The sequence below is a fragment of the Euleptes europaea genome, chromosome 13 (assembly GCF_029931775.1).
Source record: "Euleptes europaea isolate rEulEur1 chromosome 13, rEulEur1.hap1, whole genome shotgun sequence".
NCBI classification, from domain to species: domain Eukaryota; kingdom Metazoa; phylum Chordata; class Lepidosauria; order Squamata; family Sphaerodactylidae; genus Euleptes; species Euleptes europaea.
Window position 1 is genome coordinate 63364272 of NC_079324.1, and position 16112 is coordinate 63380383.

Sequence of the window (16112 nt, forward strand, 5' to 3'; positions counted from 1 at the left end):
ACGGGCTGGGGGGCGGGGAAGCCGGCTGTCAGTCACCTGAGCCCTCCTCCTGCTGTGAGCGTGCCAACGGCAGCAAGGGAGGGGAGGCCGGGGGCCGATTCAGGCGCGCGGGCGGGAAAAAAAATTCTCCTCAGGCGGGCCGTGCCCGCCTGAGGAGAATTTTTTTCCCCGCCCGCGCGCCTGAATCGGCCCCCGGCCTGCTCCCCCCACTTGCTGTCGTTGCCACACCTACACGTGAACTCCTTCACACGTGGAAAAGGCCCAAAACACGCTAGAGACGTTCCCAATAAGCACACGCGAAATCACATCCTCCCTCCACCCCGTCAGCCACGGTTAGAACATCAGAAAGGCCCTGCTGGATCAGACCAAGAAGGCCCAAGTCCAGCAGTCCGTTCCCACAGAGGCCGGCCAGGGGCCTCCAGGAAGCCCACAAACAAGACGGCCGACGCAGCACCGTCCTGCCCGTCAGCACCGTCCTGCCCGTGCTCCACAGCACCTCATAGCATAGGCCTGCTCCTCTGATATTGTAGACAATAGGAAGGAAGGAACATAAGAAAAGCCACGCTGGGTCAGACCAAGTTCCTGTTGCGTTGCAGAATTATCAGCATAGAAGGTGGGCAAAGTCCACAATGAAGACCGCCGAAGAAGAGGTGAAAGCGAAGGACGTGTCGTCTAGATCAATGTTCACGTTTCGCCAAAGGCTTCATCAGCTGATCATAATCAGCACGGAAAAATAAAAACAAACTAGGGCAAAATATTGGCGAAGGCTTTCACGGTCAGAGTTCATTGGTTCTTGTAGGTTATCCGGGCTGTGTGACCGTGGTCTTGGTATTTTCTTTCCTGACGTTTCGCCCGCAGCTGTGGCAGGCATCTGCAGAGGACTAACTCTGAAGGACAGGGTCTCTCAGTGTCAAGTGTGTAGGGAGAGTAATCTATAGTCAGAAGGGGGTTGGGTTTGAGCTGAATCATTGTCCTGCAAAAAGTATCAAAGGTAATGGGCTAATCATTGTCCTGTAAGTATCAAGATAATGTGCTAATGAGGGTGTGGTATGTTAATATGGAACCCTTGTATCCTGAAGTGATCTGATTAGCACATTGTCTTGATACTTACAGGACAATGATTAGCCCATTACCTTTGATACTTTTTGCAGGACAATGATTCATCTCAAACCCAACCCTTTTCTGACTATATATTACTCTTCCTACACACTTGGCACTGAGAGACACTGTCCTTCAGTGTTACTCCTCTGAAGATGCCTGCCACAGCTGCTGGCGAAACGTCAGGAAAGAAAATACCAAGACCACGGTTACACAGCCCGGATAACCTACAAGAACCAAACTAGGACAAATTCCTCATATCCGCAGAGTTCCAATGACCAGAACGGTCCATTTTGTATCTTTGTATAATTGTGTATATATTGTACATATTTTGTTTGTTGTCATCTTAGAGTTAAGTATTCTTAGAGTTAAGTATTCACTTGTCACCTTGCACTTTTAATATAATTGTATTGCATTGAGATTTGTGTGCTGGTTTTGTTTTTTAACATTACCATACAGCACGGAGCCTCTTTTTTCTTCGGATCAGACCAAGTTGGCAGCCATCACCACATCCTGGGGCAGGGAGTTCCACAATTTAACTATGCGTTGTGTGAAGAAATACTAATAATTGAACTACTTTGTGTACTTTGAAAGGGCATGGAGCTTCTGAGGAGGGGGAAAGGGAGGTATCCTAAAAAGATGGGGAGGGGTGCTGTTCCATCTTTTAGTGGCTGTTTGGGGATCAGCAGCTTAGGGTCCTCCTGGCTGAGGGTATCCACAAGTGGAGGGTAAGGTCAGAAAATAAGTGGCCACTCATTACTTTGGGGGGGGGGGCGGTTATGAAGTCACAGCTGACCCTGAAGGGCTTTCCAGGCAAGAGGTGAACAGGTGGTTTCGCCTTTGCCTGCCTCTGGGTTGCCAGGTCCAGGTTGGGAAATACCTGGAGATTTTGGGGGTGGAGCCTAAGGAGGGCAGGGTTTGGAGAGGGACTTCAATAAGGTATAACACCATTAGGGCTGCCAACACCCAGGTGGTGGCTGAAGATCTACCATTATTACAACTGATCTCCAGGCAACAGAGATCAGTTGACCTGGAGAAAATGGCTGCTTTGGCAATTGGACTCTATGGCATTGAAGTCCCGCCCCTCTCCAAACCCTGCTCTCCTCAGGCTCTTCTCCCAAGTATTTCCCAACCCAGAATAGGCAACCCTAGTGCTAGAGGTAGGGTTGCCAACGTCCAGATGGTGGCTGGAGATCTCCTGCTATTACAACTGATCTCCAGGCAACAGAGATCAGTTTATCTGGAGAAAATGGCAGCTTTGGAAGGTGGACTCGAGGGCATTGAAGTCCCTCCCTTCCCCAAACCCCACTCCCCTCAGACCCCCAAAAAGTCCAGGTATTTCCTAACCAGGAGCTGCCAACCCTAAACACCACAGAGTCCACCTTTCAAAGTGGCAATTTTCTCCAGGTGAGGTGATCTCTGTTTACCTGGAGATCAGTTGTCATCCTAGATCTCCAGTCACCACCTGGATGTTGGCGATAGGGTTGCCAACCACCAGGTAATAGCAGAAGGTCTCCTGCTATTACAACTGATCTCCAGCCGATAGAGATCAGTTCACCTGGAGAAAATGGCCGCTTTGGCAATTGGACTCTATGGCATTGAAGTCCTTCCCCTCCCCAAACCCCGCCCTCCTCAGGCTCCGCCCCAAAAACCTCCCGCCGATGGAGAAAAGAGGGACCTGGCAACCCTAGTTGGCAACCATATCTAAGTAGCAGAGCCGGTTTCCCATCCAAGTACTAAGTACAGGGGCCGACCCTGCTTAGCGTCCAAGATCTGATGAGATCAGGCTAGCCTGGGCCATTCAGGTCAGGGCACGTGGTGTAAAGTGCTGTCAAATCACAGCTAACGTATGGCAACCGTGTAGGGTTTTCAAGGCAAGAGACAGACTGAGGTGGTTTGCCATTGCCTGCCTCTGCGTAGTGACCCTGGACTGCCTTGATGGTCCAAGTACTACCTAGGACTGACCTAAAAGGAAATCAGACTAGCTGGGGTCATCCAGGTCAGGGCAATTACTAATCATATTTATTAACCACCTCTCAGTGTCTCTTGCCTTGAAAACTCTATGGGGTCTCTATACATCAGCTGTGACTTGACAGCAAAAAAAAAAAAAAATCATGAAGGGTAGCACCAGTAACTTGTGGGATTGCCAGCACCCAAGTGAAGCCTGGAGGTCTCCCAGAAATACAACTGATAGCCAGAAAACAGAGATCAGTTCCCCTGGAGAAAATGGCTGCTTTGGAGGGTGGACTCAAGGGCATTATGCCCCGCTGAGGTCGCTCCCTTCCCCCAAACACCGTCAGGGTCCAGACCCAAATCTCCAGGAATTTCTCAGTCTAGACTTGGCAACCTTAGGGTGAGTGGATTCCTAGTTGGGCAGGTATTCAATGACTGCATAGGGTTGCCAGCTCCAGGTTGGGAAATTACTAGAGATTTGGAGGATGGAGCCTAAGGAGAGAAGGGTTTGGGGGGTACGGAACTCAGAGGGGTACAATGCCATACAGTTCACTTCCAAAGCAGCTATTTTCTCCAGAATAATATGATAACCATCTTAAAGTACTTGAAGGGCTGTCATATAGAGGATGGTGCTGAGTTGTTTTCTGCTGCCCCAGAAGGTCGGACCAGAACCAATGGGTTGAAATTAAATCAAAAGAGTTTCCGTCTAGACATTAGGAAGAATTTTCTAACAGCGGTTCCTCAGTGGAACAGGCTTCCCTGGGAGGTGGTGAGCTCTCCTTCCTTGGAGGTTTTTAAGCAGAGGCTAGATGGCCATCTGTCAGCAATGCTGATTCTATGACCTTAGGCAGATGATGAGAGGGTGGGCGTCTTGGCCATCTTCTGGGCATGAAGTAGGGGTCGCTGTGGGTGTGGGGGGGAGGTAATTGTGAAGTTCCTGCATTGTGCAGGGGGTTGGACTAGATGACCCTGGTGGTCCCTTCCAACTCTATGATTCTATGAGTAACCGATCTCTGTTGCCTGGAGATGAGTTGTAATTCCAGGAGGTCTCCAGGCACCACCTGGAGGCTGGCAACCCTATTAATGAGGCATCCCTATTAATGAGGCATCTATCTGTGGCTGCTGGACCACAAGGTAAGTCGTCCCCCTCCCCCAGAAACACCCTCCCCCAGTGTACAGTTTGCTTACTTTGTCCCACAGGACTTTAAAGAAAGCCATTGAAGGACCCTATCTGCCTGGCCCCTCTCTTTCTTGGCCACGCTTCAGCATGACAAAGGCCCAATGTGAGCAGAGGCACATATAATCATAAATAATTATTATACACAAAGTCCAGCTATACCCCCAGGCATGCTACCCATTAGCACTGAAGTGCGATTAACAGCATTCTTCTTATTCATGCTTCCCTTTCATATTCTATAGATGTGTTCCATACTTAGTCTGAAAAGATGGAGTCCTAATTAAAAGACTCAGCTACTAGCCAAAAAAAAAAAGCAATTAGCTAAAGAAACAGATGGGCTTTTTATCTTACATATATAGCGGACGATTAATTAGGAAGAGGCTAGCCAGAGAGAGACAGAGGAACATGATGAAAGAAAAAAAGGGGAGGGAATATCCTTGTACCTTCTATTCATAAAATAAGTATCTTAATACAAATATTTTCCTCAGGTGACAAATATTTTGCTGAATTTAGCATCTGGGGCTTATGTAGATTTTACCAGCATCGTTTTCACCAGAATATTTGATTTCTATCAGATTTAATATTTGCGTTATGATTTTATTCAGCCTGTTCAGAAATCTTGACATTTCATTTCATTGTTTCTTACCAGCTGTCAAAAAACCCATACCATCCACTTGGATCAAGCGGTATTTTCCAGATTTTTTAACTTCTGTTTCTCATTGCATTTTGAGTTTGACAGGAAGTTTTTGTGACCGTGGCCCATGTAGAGGAAATGGTGGAGGACCCAACACTGAACCCAGAAAACGATGTGAACTTGTCATTTTATCATATCGTTTGTGAAGGTAAGCAAGCTCAGGACTGGTACTGTGCAGGCTTCATAAGAAACCGCAAATTGGCTTTTTTGAGCTGCTGGGAGGATGAAATTCAAATGCAGGAATGAAAACCCCCTCTCCCCAAAATAAACCCTATCTCAAACACTGTCTATCAGATGTTCCTCTTCTCCATCCTTTTTGCAGGTCTGTAGTCCAGCATTTATATTTTTCCAAGATGGCCAGCTGCCTTTGCTTTATTAGCTCATCACTTCTAAGATTCAGCATGTAGAGTCTGATCAACTGTTCAGTTCCTAGGAGAACGCCTCCCATAAAGTGAAAAGAGAACTCAGCTTTTGTGTGTATCCCAAAGAAAAATCGGACTCTGTAGCTTTCGCATATTGTTTAATGTAGTGATCTGGAATTCAGATGTCCAGTGAATCTCCCATTGTCTACCACTGTCATTTGATAATAAATATTCATACGTTTCCACAGTTTTAGGGATCATGTAGCAAAGGGGGAAAGTCACCCTTTCAACAGAGTCTGATGCAGCTTTTCAGTTAGCCACTTGCCTGGGTCAGTTAAGCATGCATAGCTTGCTTGATCAGCTCATCTTGCAACAAAAAAAGCTACAGCGTGCGGCAGAGTATCTACGAGAATGAACTGTGATCCAGTAGACCACCAGTTCAAAATCGTACCTCAGCACAAACTTCTCAGCTCTCTGCTCACAGTGTGAGAATCATAATATTGGCCTATCTTTCAGGGTTGTTGTAAGGATTGTGTGTGTGTAAAGTGCCGTCAAGTCGCAGCCGACTTATGGCGACCCCTTTTTTGGGGTTTTCATGGCAAGAGACTAACAGAGGTGGTTTACTAGATAACATATGTGAAGTACCCTGAATACTGAACATGTGATACCATGTTCAGTAGAAATTATTGTTATTGTTGCTGCTACTACTACTACTACTACTATAAAAGTAGAGCAAATATTTTATACTTATGGGTGGCTGGCCACTTGACAACAGGCATAAAACAGAACTCCGTCTCAGTGCAGACAGAGCTGTTGCCTTTGTCCTAAGGGTGGGGGTGGGGTGGGGGTAGAGGGGGGGGAAAGAACAGAGCAAAAGATGCACATGTATATTTCAATACAAGTACATACTTTGAACATTTCAGAGTGTAACTAGATCCTGTGGGGTTTGCCTAGTACTAAGATATTACTAAAACCAGTATATTCTCTCATTTAAAATATTTAACTCAGACCTTTTGTTTGATAGATTTCACACACACCCTCCCTCTCATACACCTCCCCACACATTTGTGTGCACCATACAGTTATCCTGTTTTTATCGCTGCACATCCAGCCAGAAGCACAGCCCTGTGCCACTCAAAAGCTCACATCCAGCCTTTCAGTTGATGCAAACCCAAAGAAGGGTCTCAACCTGCATGGCGTTCTCATGGTGTTGCACAGTGTTCTTATGAGAAGCTGAAATCAGCAGCTACTAATACTATTTTTTTAAGCGCTAAAAGACTTGTCAACCCTGGACCAATCAGGGTGTTCCCATCTCACCTTTTCTAGCAGGCGGTGCAGCTTTCTCTGTCGCAGGTTTACGTTTCTCAAAAGTTTTCTTCACGTCTGCAACCTTCAGCGCTTTTTCATCCTCTTGGCTTTTTGCTGTTTCTCTTTGCTCTTGCAGGATCCTGTCAAACTCTCCTGCAGGCTCTTCTCCAGCACCTTTGCTTGGAACACCTTCTTTGGTATCATCGTTCGGGGGATCCATCAGTGTCAGCAGCATGGATGCCTTCGGTTGCGGACTCTCTGCTGGTGGAGGCTCCGTGGCAGGGGTCTGCGAGCAACCTGAGGGGCTGCTTGAATAGGCTACTGCTCCCATTTCATCCCAGACACCACTCCCAGGGGAACAGCTGTCGCTCTGTGTTGAATGCTTTTCAGCCTCTCCAGAAACCAAAGCAAAATGTAACGCAGCAGACACCTTTATCTCAAGGCCCTTTGCTCCCTTATCATTATCAGCCGTCTCCTCTGCCGAAACGTGGTAACAGTCTGAAGCACTATCAGGCCTAGAGACACAATCAACAAGCTGTGTAAAGTTTCCTCCTTGACTGTTGGGAAATGCGGCCGGTTGTCCTCCTGTATCTTGCTTGCTTGGCACTGGAGAAAAGTCCATCTCTCCATTTCTTGGCTCCGTGGAATCAAACCAGCTCAGGATGCCGGCCTTGTTTTCATCGCCAGGAGAGTTCAAAGTCAGTTTATTGACTTGCCTGTTGTCCACACTGCTTTCGGAATCCGACCGTGTTATCTGTCTCTGTAGTGTTCCCTGGAAAGTGTTAATCATCTTTGGGTTCCCACCTGCAGCCTCTCTTTCAAAACTTTCCCGATGGCCACAGTTATTCACTTGTGATCGTGGCCAGCTATGCCCTGTCATTTCCCTTTTCCTTTCAGGTTCTGGAAAATCATGAGTCTGTTCAAATGGGTGGATTCCTCCCTCTCGGGTTGTGATGCTGAGTTCGGTTTCCTCCAGTCTGTACAAAAGAGCAGTCACCTTTCTGCCATCCGCTTCTTCTGAACGCTGCCTTTTAAACACCGGTGAAGAGACTCCTTTCTCACGTGCTGATGTTGCTGTGTGCTGTTCGGGATGCGAGGGCTCTGCCTGCCTCCCTTTTGTGTCCCTCTCACAGGCTGCTCTGCTCATTCGTACGTTTCTTGAGGAGATCTGTACACCGCGGTCAGTCTCCACAGACGTACTTTTCTCTGCAGTCTCATGTTCCATTTGCTTTTCATTTAAGAGAATATAATCATCGCATTTCATCTTGGAAGTCTTTCTGGTGCGAGAAGAGGCTTTCCTTTCAGTCATGGTTTTGCTATCAAGCGAATACCCAGACTGGTGCCACGCAGGGGCTTCCATGTTTGGCCGAGCAATGCCTAAATGGCTTAAGCCAACTCCTTTGCAGACAAAAATGAAACTCACCTGCCCCACCAAACGTCAGGCCAATCAGTTCAGAACCTCTCACACCCGTTTTCCCTTTTGTAATTGGTAAGGGAGGGGGGAAGCATAGGTAGCATGGAAATCTCTGGCTGATGAGAACTGGAATTATTAACATTACAGTAACCAAAGATGTGCAACCCTCAGGAGATTCATAGCATCCACCTCTACATCAGAACACAATATATTACTAGCCACTACACAGATTTTCACCACCTGAGCAGAAGTAACCTTATCCCATGTCCAACAAATCCCAGTTTTGTAACTGTAGACCACTTTGTAGGAAGGATTTCTTACGTTCAGATGAGTGTCCTCTCCAGTTGCTTTCTCCTTCTCACAAACAGGTTGCAAAGAAGCTTTTGGCAATTCCCAGTGCTTTTTCTTTTGCTGTGATGATTCGCAGTCCTCCTCTTGCAGTCATTTATGGTCAAGATTGTTATCAGTGCTCATCCAAGAGAGTTCTTTCTCCTATGGCTTTCGCATAAAGTTTGAAAATAACTACCCGCACCTTGGTGCTTTCCCAGTGTTTTTAAAATATCGAGCTTGTCATTAGTCCCTTTTGCCCAAACGCTCTGTCCTTATACCATGTGGAGCGGAGTCTGATACTTGGACCTTGGTCTGGTTCCCAGTACACTTAGGAAACGATAAAGCATTCAGGGCAAAGAGGGAGAGAGGCAGGGAGAGGCTGGGATTGCTTGCCAGTATATGTTATTGTGAAGGGAATGACTGCCATCAAAAGCATTCAGGAGATAAACAGAGAAGCTAGCACCAGTCTCAGGAATTCCTTGCAAACACCAAATTTATCAAAACACTCATTAAAATTCTGGGCATTTGCAAACATTGGACTGGAAAAAAGCCTTTCCTTCAGGTCAAGGTTCCTCTAATGATAAACTCCTGTAAATCTTCCCAAACTGAAGAGTTATTTTGATTAAAGATCTGAAATTCAGCTTATTATATACAGCCCCAAACGCGGGACATTTCAACTAAATAGGGAGCTTGCTGCAAACACTGCAGCCTGACTTCCATCCCAAGTCCTTCCCTCACTCCTTGCCTTTTATGGCCTGTTAGGTGTGCGGCTACCCTCCTTCCAAGGCTCCCTGGTAAGAATAGGAAGAAAATGACCCGTTGCAAACTACGAGGCACGTCCCAGAGGGGTTGGTGGGAAGTCTGACCATGTCCTGGGGAGCTGTTTCTCTCTCCAGTATTGCAGCTTGGGTTTTTTTCAGGGGGTGGGGTGGGGAGAGGAGTGTTGTCTTCTTTCCTCTTATATTGCCATTGGTATCGCTCCTACTGAGTATTTCAACTGAGCTTCCTCTGTGTGCTCAAAGCGTATCATATACATGCTCTCACCAACCCTTAAAATAACCCTACAGAGCAGACCGATATTACTAGCCTCCTATGACTGACCTGGGGGAGTAGCTGAGGCTGTGAAAACTGGACCTTGCTTAAATACCTCAGATAAGTTCATGGCTCGCTTCATTAAGGATAATTTCTAATATTAGAAGCAAAGCACCTCCATTCTGCCTTCCTCCACCCCATCCTGCCTAAATGCAGACACGTCTTGTCACTCTCCCTGGGACCACCCTCTCTCCACAGGTGAAGCCCAGAATTCAGGTCCCCTTCTTTCTTTTTTGCTGATGCCATAATGCATCACGATGCGTAACCATGTTAGTCTGTCAAGAGCAGTAGAAAAGAGCAAGAGTCTAGTAGCACCTTAAAGACTAACAAAACTTAAAGAGAGCCAGCTTTAAACTTTAGAGAGCCAGCGTGGTGTAGTGGTTAAAAGCCGTGGTTTGGAGCGGTGGACTCTGATCTGGAGAACTGGGTTTGATTCCCCACTCCTCCACATGAGCGGCGGAGGCTAATGTGGTGAACCAGGTTGGTTTCCCCACTCCTCCACATGAGTGGCGGATGCTATGGTGAACTGGGTTGCTTTCCCCACTCCTACACATAAGGCGAGGTGGGTGACCTTGGGCTAATCACAGCTCTCTCAGCTCCACTTACCTTACAGGGTGTCTGTTGTGGGGAGGGGAAGGGAAGAGGATTGTAAGCCGGTTTGATTCTTCCTTAAGTAGTAGAGAAAGTTGGCATATAAAAACCAACTCTTCTTCTTCTTCCTCCTCCTCCTCCTAACAAAACTCATTACCTGCCAGAATTTTTGTTAGTCTTTAAGGTACTACCAGACTCTTGCTCTTTTATAACGCATCACATTACTCAAGGGTTCTATGCAAGCGAAAACAGCCGAAACAACGCCCGAGTCGTGTTGAAGATCTGAAGCCTGAATCCCAGATGCTGCAAATCAGCCGAAGGTCATAGAAGCCCCCTCCTACAAAAACACACCAAGCTGCTTAAATGCTCTGACTGACAGGAACCCATTTGACAGCTCCCTGGGCCTCAGCGAGGAAACCTTCCTTTCCCTGCAGCCGAATGAACGGGCCACCACCTCTGCAGTCTGGCTGGAAGATCTGGGCTCCTCCAGGGCTGACTGACGAGCCTCCGTCCCTGGCCCCCTTTGACCTTGCTGCTGGAGCTGCCAACCAGGAAGGTAATTAGTGCCCTCAACACATATGAAAGGAGCCCTCCACTCCCGGGCCTCACTGAGGGAGCCCCTGTAAGCCATCCCCTTAAATGACTTCCTGCCACTGCCAACCAGAGCCAAGCTTGAACCCCCGACCTACCAGGGAAAGGTTCCATTTATCCTAGACATTCGCCCTGTTCCATTTATTTTCACAGAAAAGCAGTGCCCGAGTTACAACAGCAACCTGCAAAAGTGTCTGGTGAAGACAATTAGCAAAGACAATTCAATCTATTTTCTGGTCAGTGCAGAGACGTAGAAGGGGCTGGGGTGTCACTGTTATTCCTAGTTGATGGATCAGGGTATTATATCTAAGCCTTAATATCGTGGAAATGCCCACACACACGCTGAAGAGTTCAAAAGCTTGCACGCTTTTATGTGTGTAGTTTTGGTTGGTTGGTAGGCACTGACCCACAGCCACCTTTGTGACATCCTTTGTAAGGTGGAGAATTTTAGGTGCCATCTGTACAGGATTTACTGTTAGTGATGTTTTAAATTGTTTAGATTGTTTAATTTGTATTTATGTTATGCACATTCATTTGTTGTTAGCTGCCCTGAGCCTGGTTCGCCAGGGGAGAGCAGGGTATAAATTAAAAAAATATATATTGTTTTTGTTAATAGAAGTTATTACCTGGCTTTTGTTTTTGGATTTTTCTTTGGGTCAACGTAAACCTCTACCATATGTCATCTCTAGAGGCCGGATTATATTTTAAAATTGCTAGGTGAAAGGAGCAATCAAGATTACATATGTGAGCCTCAGAAAGAAAAGCATAATGTCACTATCGAATATGGCTCCGATGTCACCAGGGCAGATTAGGTGTACCCCTCTGTAGGTTCTCTTAAGTCTTTGAGATGAAACAATAGAGAGTGACACTTCCTTCCCTTACTTTGTGCCCAAGGAATGGATGTCCTGGTTTGGTTTGGTTAAGCTAGCACTTAACTATCATAGAAATTAGCCATGGACAAGGAAACCCTCTGATTTAGGTCACGTCACTCCCTCAGGGCACTTAAGGGAACGTTTCCAAGAATCCACGGCAGCTCAATTTTAAGTTACTCAGGCCATGGGGCATTTTTCGTTTATTATTTCTAACAGTTCTTTTGATTTTCTCCTGAGAACCCGTCCCCAATATCAGCGTTAGAAAGAAAGCTGGTAAAGGTTTTGTAATTGTTCCTCCCTCCTACGTAGTATGCAGCTGGCTGCCTCTATTTATTCACCTGCTGTTAGAAACACCCTGCTTTCCCATGGAGGCTGCAGTTTGCCATGGAATAAATCTGGGGGTGATCACAATTGGCCCCTGTGCTTTTCCTCTACCCTGGTGGTAGAAGTGCCGTCAAGTCACAGGTGAGTTGTGGTGACCTCCAGAGGGTTTTCAAGGCAAGAGACCCTCAAAGGTGGTTTGCCATTGCCTGCTTCTGTGTAGCAACCCTGGACTTACTTGGAGGTCTCCCATCCAAATACTAACCAGGGCTGACCCTGCTTAGCTTTCATGATCTGATGAGATCAGGCTAGCCTGGGTCATCTAGCTTTCCTCTACCCTAGTGGCTCTCAAATGGTGAATCTGGGGAAATCCAGGCCTCAGTAACAGAGGAAAGCGCTTTCCTAACTAAGAGCTTCCTGCTCTCACCACTGCCGGTCTTCTGGTGCAGCCTTAAACAAATGCCAGTTGTGTTCTAGGGCACAAAGTCTCAAAAGGTGCAGGGCGAAGGTTGTTAGTCCAGACAGGCCTGGGGCATATCCTCCTGGAGTTACAACTTCAGAAACATTCTGCATTTTCCCTATGAAGAAGAAAAAGGAGTTGGTTTTTATATGCCGACTTTCTCTACCACTTGTGGGAGACTCAAACCGGCTTACAATCACCTTCCCTTCCCCTCTCCACAACAGACACCCTGTGAGGTAGGTGGGGCTGAGAGAGCTCTAAGAGAGCTGGGACTAGCCCAAGGTCACCCAGCTGGCTTCATGTGGAGGAGTGGGGAAACCAACCTGGTTCACCAGATTAGCCTCCGTCGCTCATGTAGAGGAGTGGGAAATCAAACCCGGTTCTCTAGATCTGAGTCCACCACTCCAAGCTACCACTCTTATCCACCACACCACGCTGGTGAGCAATGCTGTGAACCACCAAGGTAGGCCTACTACAGAGGAAAGGAAACTGTCCCACTGGAGGCCACGTACGGCTCATGGACTGCCAGCTGACCATTGCCATGATCCTCACTAGGAGTTCCCTCCTTTTCTGTAGCGCTGTGAGTGGGTGGGTGATCTGAGGAGGGACCTCAAGTACATTTTGTATCACTCAAGAGCAGTTTGGGGGGGGTCTCATTAGCATCAGAGCCGTGACACAAGGGAGGAATAATTCCCCCCCATCACCCAGCCTAGCCCCTGTGCCATTTGCCCCACTAGGACCACGCCCAGTCCTAGTGGCTCCCCACCCTATTACAAGCAACGCAGAAGCACCCTCAACCCGCTTGTAGCTTTTCAAGGGAGTTTCCCTCCTGCAAACCAGTTCAAGAATAAGTTGGGGGGGGGGGACGACCCTCCCTTGCCAGTCAACCAAAACAGAGAGGATATCTTTTGTTACAGATTGTTGTCTGGTTTTGCCATGGCAACCTTCAAAACAGGATATAAACGTTCAGTCCTAACACACAGAAAAATAACCAAACTTGCCAGCAGCTGGGAGCATAGGACGTCCCGGCTTTTATGACCCTGCCTCACAATGGCTGCTAGTACGATGAGTAATTTTTGTTCACCAGTGCAAAAGCATCACGGATGCAGAAGGCAAACTCGGTTCCCTGGTTGGGCATCCAGTGATGTTTCTGGGACCAAGAGATGAATCCGTGAACCCAAAAGAGGTCTCTCTCATCCACGAATCCTATTTTGACTCAAGGCAATCTGCCCTGATCCTCTCACAGGTGGCTCCCTTTGCTGTAGCCTCAACTCAAACCACACAAGCACTGTAAAACTGCAGGAAGGTTGCAGTGAGACTGTAAATCATCCTTCCTTGTGTGACCGACAATCGGTTCAGAAACCAGCACAAGAGAACTCAGAACAGGCTTTTCTACTTTTCACACGTGCCAAAAGAGGGAGAAGTGTGGGAGAAGTTTTTAAGAAGGAAGTGGAGATCAATGTTTGGCTTAATTAAACTCTGTGCAAAGTTTTGAGTAACTCAGAGAGCTGTTCTTGTCGAAACAGAATGGAAAGATACCCAAACTGCCAGCCCTGTGGAGAACAAAGTTACTTATTAAGGAAGTTACTTTAGCACTGGCTTCCAGTAGATCGTTATCCTGCACGCTTTGTTGCTCAAGTCCTATTAATCAGGAAAAAGGCTGCTGTGCTGATCCAGGAAACCTCAACATTTTCTCAACAAGGAAGTGGAGTATCTAGTGGAACTCCAGCACTTCTTCCCCTCAGCCTGAAGCGCTGGCTGGACCACTGATCTGACTCAATATAAAGTCACTTCATGTGCTTGCATGAACTCTTCTGCAACATTTTTCTCCTCAGGGTCATATGATACAACCATTTTCCTTGACAGTCAGGGCAAGCCTTCCATCTGGATATCTTATCACGTTATCCTGCCCTTTGTACGAGGAGCACCGGTTGGTGTATGAAGGGTTCCCTGCCCCCATCTTAGCTCATGACAGCCCCATGAAGTAGGTGGAGGCTGAAAGGTAGTGACTGGCCCCCAGCCTCACAATGAACTTAATGACTGGGGGCTCGGGGTGAATCCAGGTCTCCCTTGTCCAAGTCTACCACTCTCACTGCTGCACCTCGCTGTGCATCTGAATTTATGCATTGCAAATGGCAACTGGCACATTTAGCCATTTGAAAATTTATGGGGAGGGGGCAGATATGTTGCCAGTGGTGATGATCCGTTGGGAAGTCTGGCTCTTGATGTTCTAGACAAGAACTAATTCTCACACAAACGGGCCGGCAGTGGCCCTGGTGGCTCTTAGTGCTCAGGACAAAGCCCAGGGAGGACTAACGGCTCACCAGCCCAGGCGCTCTGCCCACCAAGGCTGCTTCTCCAGTCTGTTCAGTGCTTCAAACAAAACGGGTTGCCTGTGCTTGGCTGCAGGTGGCCTAGGGTTGCCAACTTCCAAGTACTAGCTGGAGATCTCCTGCTATTACAACTGATTTCCAGCCGATAAGAGATCAGTTCCCCTGGAGAAAATGGCCGCTTTGGCGATTGGACTCTATGGCATTGAAGTCCCTCCCCTCCCCAAACCCCACCCTCCTCAAGCTCCCCCCCCCAAAAAAAAACCTCCCACCGGTTGCAGAGGGACTTGGCAACCCTAAGGTGGATAAAGGTAGTGGGCCCAGCCTGACTATTGGCCAGACAAGGAGCTGTCATTGCCAGGGACCTTAATAAAGGTCAGCCTGCATCCCTTCAGCCTGGGGTTGAAGTCATCATGCAAACAAAGAAATCCAAAAGAGTTGCATCTGCCTGATGGGAGGAGCAAAATGCAGAGAGATGACCAACAGGCAAGCCAGGGCAGATGCAGAGAAATAGGAAGTGCCATAGACTCAAAGCTAAGACCAGCTCTTAGCAAACATATTAATTTTCTTCATTTGTACCCCCCCTTTCTCCCTCTATGGGGACCCAAAGCAGCTGACATCACCCTTCTCTCCTCCATTTTATCCTTACAATAACCTTGTGAGGTAGGTTAGGGTGAGAATGTGCGACTGGCCCAAGGTCACACAGCAAGCCTCCATGGCAAAGTGGGGATTCGAACCTGGGCCTCCCAGACCCGACTTGGACAATTTAACTACTACAGCATACTGGCTGGGAGCGGAGCCATGCTGGTGTCTGCTAGAGAAGGCTGTAGCCCCCCTTTCTCCCCCCACCAATCTGTGGCCTTCAGCAACTTACCACAAAAGGGGCTCCCGGACCATGAAGTTCCTGGTTCAACTCCCAGCTGACTTGATAATAATTGTATGCGTTCACTTTTAATGGTTAGTCTTAAATGATATATATTAGAACATAAGGTGAAATATAGATATCCTACAATATCTTGTAGTAGAAAGAAGGTAGTAGAAAGAATTGTTGGACTAGTTGGTTAATTTAGGCGATAGTAAGATGCATTTACTATGTTGAGTTATGTTAGATGTTGTATGTTAAGATGTATGTTTTGTTTTATGTATGTTGAATTTAAGTTTTAAAAATAAAAACATTATTTTAAAAAAATTGTATGTGTGGACACAGGCATTTAACATCTGGGCTGTTAACCTGATCTCACGGGCATCTGGGTGGATCCAGGACTCTCTGATTGCATGTGCCAATTTACTGAAGGCAATTCACTGTGCAGTATGACCATTTCGTTCTGTGAGTTTTAAGTGGTTGCTAGATCAAAAAACAACAAAGAAACACCCGAGCTTGCTGAAGAAAAGGATTTCCAAGGCAGCACATGCTATAATCAACCAAAAAAGGAACAAGAATTTCAAAACCGTGGGTGTGGATTTAAACAGTTTGGAAGTTAAGTGCAAGATGGCACCAGAGATTACATTATTAAGCTGA